This window comes from Protopterus annectens, chromosome 9.part0 (assembly GCF_019279795.1).
Source record: "Protopterus annectens isolate FY-2018-M chromosome 9.part0, PAN1.0, whole genome shotgun sequence".
Taxonomy (NCBI): Eukaryota; Metazoa; Chordata; order Ceratodontiformes; family Protopteridae; genus Protopterus; species Protopterus annectens.
In genome coordinates this window covers 1,504,741,381-1,504,748,676 of record NC_056743.1, presented here as the reverse complement: position 1 = coordinate 1,504,748,676, position 7,296 = coordinate 1,504,741,381, and positions in this window count along the sequence as shown.

Below are 7,296 nucleotides of genomic sequence, written 5' to 3'. Positions count from 1 at the left end.
GCCTTTATCCACTGCGCATCTCACAGACTAAACCTTGTAGTCAGTGATCTGAATGATGTTCCTGAAATGAATAGTGCTGCTGATGTTATCAAGATTATTTTTTCCATGACAGTCCAAAACGACGAGCATTGGCAACAAATATACGTCTTCTGTGTGAGACACGATGGACCGAGAAATAAAAATCCATTCATGTGTTTATTCAGAACTTTGAGAAAATATATGACTGCCTGGCTGATCTTCAGAAGAGCACTGCTGGTGAAACCAGACAAAATGCACATATGTTACTCAGCGCTTGCTCATCGTGCACATTTCTTATTTTTCTCTTCATTATTGCAAATTACTCATCAGTTCTTGAGCCTGTTGCCCAGATGTTTCAGTCTGTTCAACTTAATATAGTAGAGGCTCAACAACACATCAACAGACTTATTAAAACATTCAAGGAGCACCGCAACAATGCTGAAGAACACTTTAGGAATGACATTCTCAGTAAGGCAAGATCACTAGCAGATAAATTTAGTATTGAGTTAGTGTTATCAAGGATTTGCAATCGACACACCGAGCAAACACAGTAGTCATGGATTTTGAGAGTTATTACAGAACAAGTATTTCTATTCCCTATCTTGACTCCTTAGTTTTTCACTGACGTCTCGCTTTTCCACCATTAACACTGCTCAGTTCAACTTATTTTATCTGCATCTTAAAATGATGCAAAACCTACAACGTGAAGAATTCTGAAAACTAATTGCCGTCAGTAATGAACTATATCATATTGCTACTATATCTGAATGATCGCTTCTTGTCTGATGCATTGGCTTTGAAGTTATAAGTTAGCCTAAAGAATCCAATGGGCTACTACTACCTTTGTTGTCAATATCTTGCAGATCTTCTATCAATGATGTTACTGAACAAAAACAAACAAAAAAAAGTGTCAGGTATGGGATTAAAAAAAAAACATTTTCTGATGTGTTTCAGCTGCACCAATGATTGGCATGTGCATCATACTAACCTGGACAACAACAAAAAATAAATACATAAAACTAGTTGATTTTTGCTTTTGTACATGTTTATGCAAAGAAAACTTAATACTGCAGTAAGCACCATTATACCTCTCAACTGAACAGATTTTCGCCTCCTATTTTTTGTGTGTTCTTCCTAAAATGTGTACTTTTATGGCAAATAGCTGAGGATTGAAGTCATTAAATAATAATAAACATTTGAGTCGAAGACTCCACATCCTTCAGCAATTTCATGCTAATGCAAAACCTATTATTCTATCAACTTTCTAAGTTTGTAAGAGCAATATTTAAAATCTTTCTCTACTTGTTCCCCCATCATTTTAATCTTTGTCCAGATTTTTTGCTCTAAGAGGTTGAGACTGAGGTAAGAATTCTGGATAGAAATATGTGTTTTATGTACAGTCTTTACAGTTTCCCTTAAAATGTCAATGAATCTCACATGAACTTGTCTATATTCTCCTGCTTTGACAATCTGGCTAGTGCTTTTTAGTTTTTCCTTTCTGGTCTTATTTTTAGTACATCTTCAGCATTATCTCTACTAAACATACTGTATGAACAATCAAATGTTACTACATACTTGTATGTCTAAACCATTATGCTTATGTAAATATCTTATGCAATCATATCTACAATCCAGTGCCTACTATTCCTAAAGAATAAATTGCCCATGCTACATTAAACAAAAGTGGTAAGCTAGTATACTGCAATAGGGAATGGGTGGCAAGCTGAAAAACAGGTTCATAGTTGCTAGGTATTTCCTCCAAAGGAGGACATACTCAGAACTGCAGCACCCCTTCTCCTTAAAATACAAATCTACATGCTGTGGAAGTAGAACCTATAGCCTTCTACATCGAGATGCAAGTATGCTACCTGCTGTGCTATTAACACTGCTTTAAAATTCTATACGACAATAGTGATACCATTTGCTGAACTAAACAGTTGCACATTTTAAGCAGACTTAGCATGAGCAGCAGTAAATTTATCTTCCCTTGAAGCTCACAATTCCTTAAAAATGCACTTGAAAATAAATTCCACCTGATAATTCTAACTAGGACATTACACACTCACACACTCACCACAACCTCTTAGTGCAAGAAATATGTCCAAAGCTCAACATAAATAGGGACATTTTTAAAATGTCAGAATGAACATTCGAGTGGTCACAAATTGCAGGAAGCATGTTTCTCCTAACAAAACAGTTTTAAAAAAATCTTTTAAAAGTGCCGATACTTTTAACAGATTACATGATATTAATATTGTTATGAGAGCTTCATTAACATTCAGAAAACAAGTGTGCTGATAAAATACTCATGAAATTCATAAACAAATTAATTTGTCACAAAAGAAAAAAAATAAAGGCTGTAAGGCTCATGAAACATTTATTTCAGCCATTGATATCCTGGTATGTAAGGGTTACCACCTGTCCCACTTTGCAAGGGACAGTCCCTCTTTGGACAGTTGTGTCCTGCAAAGAATTTGTAAAAATGGCAAATGTCCTGAGATTTTAGAGAAAAATTATTTCCTATATTTTATGTAAAAGTTGTATCAAACAGTTATTCTGTACGATCTGAAACACCTAGATATTATAAGAAACACAAGTGTATCCACCACGGAAATGACAATGAAAATACTGTTCTAATACCAAGGATACGAAGGACACCCAGCCAACAGAGTACGGTTCCTACTACGCCAAGATATAAATATAAAGTCCAAGCATAAACTCGCGTGTAGGAACCTAATGGCACCCTCAATAACGACTAGACAGCTTCAGGTACTTCAACTCTTCAAAGACAATACAAAAATGTACGAGAGCTCTTCAGTTAAATTCATAAAGCTTTAATTATAGTAAGCGCTTTCACCCGTAGGCTTCTTCAGACTTTTCAACTCAACATCCAGTACACAGATTTAAATATACTACGTACACCCATTATTGGTCAAATTCTTAGCCAATGAGAAAACAATGGGAAAATTATTGCGTTACACTCATATTACGCTTAAGCGTATAACTAAACTCTGAAAATGCACAATCTCAGGCCATTATCTTATTTACAAAAGCAAACAATGTGTACTTTTTCACAATGCATCCTATATGAGTGATAAACATCAGCCCGTATTACAGAAAAAAACAGCATATCTGGTACATAAAAGACAGCAGTTATTAAACAAGACGAACTAACTGATCGCATTTTGCATTCTCAAACTAGTACTAGAAACATAGGCGCCACACAACCATATAACATTTGTAAAACTCAGAGTTCATCAAGAGCGGAACATTAAACCTAACTAGGCAGTACATTTGCAGCGTGTTAAGAAAGCACATATCATTAACTTCCAAATAAGAATATATATCAGAAGCATAAGCGACACAAGATAAAGCAACTTTTAAAAAGTGCAGTACACTTCAAAAATACCACTTTGTACCTAAGTTGACATTACAGGTACAGCGCGATATAAAACGCATATTTTTAGCTGTCAAACATTAAACTTCCAATACCTTTGAATATGTCTGCAGAAGACGCAAAACCATTACATCCACAGCATCACTAAAATGCTTGACTGTATATATATATATATATATATATATATACCATATAAAAATAGCAAGAACCTTAATGTGGCTATCTGCAACTCCAAAGCCCCAAAAAGTTTGCTTGTGGAACCCTTACGTTGCACTCAAAAGCTATACTCCACGTCTCTCTTAGCGTGAACTCACGTGAACTCATAAACACAATCTCGTGTCACTTACTCAGTAAAATAGAGAGAGCTAAGCCTAAATGCATCGTGTCTAGTGCAACTACAACAAAGGTTGTTAACTTGCAAAAAGTCCAGATAAAGTAAAAAATACAAAAACTTCTTCTTTATTCCATGAATAAAACCAACAGGAATGAGCGCTTTCGCGTAGCAATAGTACGCTTCATCAGATTCTATTACAAGCTCTGTTATTTCAGTTTATATAGCTATACATTATACTTAATTGATATAATTAAACAATTAACTAACCATTAAATATCTTAGTTTAAAGCAACATCTTTCTTTTGTTACAGTGCCATTCAGTTACCTCATTTCTGCAAATAAGTAAATTTTAATGCATTTTAAAAGCTCTTTAGATTCAAATATTATATGTATGCCTTTCAAAAAAGGACCCATAACATTAATATATAAACTAAACATATAAGAATTACAATATATATTAACTTAATTACCTTACATTATTTTAAAACAGTAAAACTTTAATGGATTAAATAAAACCACATATTGTCTAAATCTTTGTATGATGTATATTAAAGTGCTCAGTGCAGATCACAGCCTAATATACATAAATAACCAACTAATCCTATCTATTAACTATGGCCATTTAAATATATAAATAAAATATGAATATATATAAAAAATGAATGTATATGTATATAATAAAACTGCATTATTTGCGATGTTTTAAAATAGGCTTCAAGGGGACATACTGATTTAAACCCGGTGTATAATACTTTCTACTTGGTTCTGACAAGTGCTCCAGCTTTGGTGTGAGTAGTTTGACTGTTATATTATAAGAAACAGAATAAGTAACATAAAATGCTACAAAAATAAGCTTTTATTTAGAAAAAAGTGACGTTTTATCCTTCGTACTGGCCGTGGGTATGTTTCGGCCTGCAAAATCTGATGTCTGTACCAAAAATGTCCCACTTTGGACATTTGAAAAGCTGGCAACCCTGTCCACACATCCCCGGCCCTAACTACCTATTTCTTACTTGCACACACCTCTCAAACACTTAAAAACACACACGCACACACTTACCTCTCACTTGAACGCTCGTCCCAACATCTTTTAACATCCCTGGCCCTAACTACCTATTTCTTACTTGCACACACCTCTCAAACACTTAAAAACACACGCACACACTTACCTCTCACTTGTATGCTCGTCCCAACATCTTTTAACATCCCCGGCCCTAACTACCTATTTCTTACTTGCACACACCTCTCAAACACTTAAAAACACACACGCACACACTTACCTCTCACTTGTACGCTCGTCCCAACATCTTTTGGATTTGGAATTCCACGCGCAGGGTGGAGGAGGCGGAAGCTAAAGACGTAAGCCAACAGTCGCACAGACGGAGAACATGAAATCATGTCGCAAACGCCTGTTCCGTCTGTGCGACTTGACGCAAAGAAAAAAAAATGTTTTTAATTAAAAGAAAATGAAGTCTCTGGGCTAGCCGAATCCAGGGGGGTGCAAGTGCACCCCCTTGCACCTGCCTGCGGGCGCCCTTGCTCCCCATTCATGTGAAACAGAGCTCTTTCCTAAGCCTATTCAAATGCAATTTGGACCAATGGATGGGAACTTGCAACTTCACCCTGGCTTGTCACCTGTGGCCCTTATGGACAGGGGCAGTTTGTAGAAGCCCTAAGGCACAGGCATATACCAAAGCCATTCTAGACCATGGGCACTGATAATTGGGAAAATTTGGGTAAAATGGCTAGGATTAAAAAGACTTTAGGGCCCTTAGCCTAGTGGCATCTTATGATATTATGATCCTATGATATCTGGGAAGAAAGGGTTTGAAACAGCTGCTGCTTCACTAAACTAAAATTTTGACCTTCACTTCAAATGTTTTAATGACCTCTTGAGAGGGTGGGCAAAAAGAAGCTCCTTTTCTGGGGGAGGGTTCAAAAACATTTGCTTAACATTTTCTGAATGAAGTCAAAGCCCAAACTATTTATTCCTACAAATGATGGTGCCTGAATCTACTGCCTTGGGACAAGCACCTATGGCATTATAGCCACATTTAGCAAAATGCTTCCCAACCATGGCTGCTGGCTTAGTGGTTTTCGCAATGATCTCCTTACAGCTTCATCTAGAATGTCTTGTACTACTTTTTCACAGGTAATGAATCATGTGGCAGATGACAATAATAATGCCTAAGGTAGCTAATTATAAAATCCTTTCCATGAGTATCTAGACCTCTGCTTTCCTTATCATTAAGGACAGTGTTTAAGCTAATAGCAAGTTTGGACCCCAAGATACTAATAACTGGACCAATGCAGTGCCACTGGATTGTAGCAAAATATGTGTGCTACTACTATTGTTCTCTATAAAGCCTATTCATTTCTTGGGTACTGCTGGTTAGACGTTTAGTTCCCGGGACATATTTCCAGAAACTGTCTTTGACAGACAGTAGTAGAAGAATGACTAAGGCTTCAGGGGCCTTAAACTCCAGTTGCCCAAAGTGCCTCTTTTTTTTCATTAGACTATTTTCTCCTCAAGTAAAATGTTTCTGCATTAAATGTGGAAATATCGTTTTTGAGGGGGCACAGAGAAAACAGTATCACCTTCATCTGTACCAGAGCCTTCAAGGGACTACAGTTGATCCAAGTAAGCAAAATATGCCTAATTTGCAGTGGGAGTCTACTCCAGAGGTGGAGATGGTACTGTATAATGAACCTATCTCTCCACCATTGTTTTAATTATTTGCTGATGAGCATTTTGATTCCTGGTTCTGGTAATTGTAGAATTGTTTGATTTATGGAGATAGAAGGGGATCTAGGACTACTGGGTCCCTAACAGCATAGAAGACAAAGCATGGGTCTACTCTAAGGAGTTTATAAAATACTGGATAAGGAGACAATGCTACCAAATGTTTCTGTTAGCCAGTGATCTTCTTAGTTTGGAACCTCTAGTGTTTTTCTAGTTTTTTGATATGCCTAGTAAGGTACAACCCAGTGGAGGCTCGGTAATCAATAACTGGCCTAATCAATGCTGAATATAAGGGGGCAATGACCTCTTTAGATCTGAATGATAATCATTTGGTAATTATCTGTGCTATGCAGAATTACTTTCTGACTACTCTTGTTGTATGATGATCAAAGGGGAGGGAATTATCAAACCAAATTCCAAAGTGTTTAACAACTATCTAATTTTGGAGTGTGGTATTGTCCATGTTGCATTCTGGAGGGAGAAGTTGTATACCAAATGAGACAATATTGCATTTTTTAGCATTTAATTTGAGCCCAGTTTTAGTATGCTGGGTATTTACAGGTGTAAGTCCTTGCTAAAGGGCTTGGGTATCAGAACAGGTCTTGACAATTATTCCTTGCTTACAGTCTGCAGATCTGGTTAGTCAGAGGTCATGGTCAATGGTCTGGGGATTAAAAAAGTAATTGTCAAATAAAAGAGGTCCCAGCACTGAGCCTGCGGAAAACCATGGGTCACCTTTATACTCTCTGATAAGACACCTATGGGTTCTGTCTTTTAGACAATTTGCTCTCCGTCCTACCACAT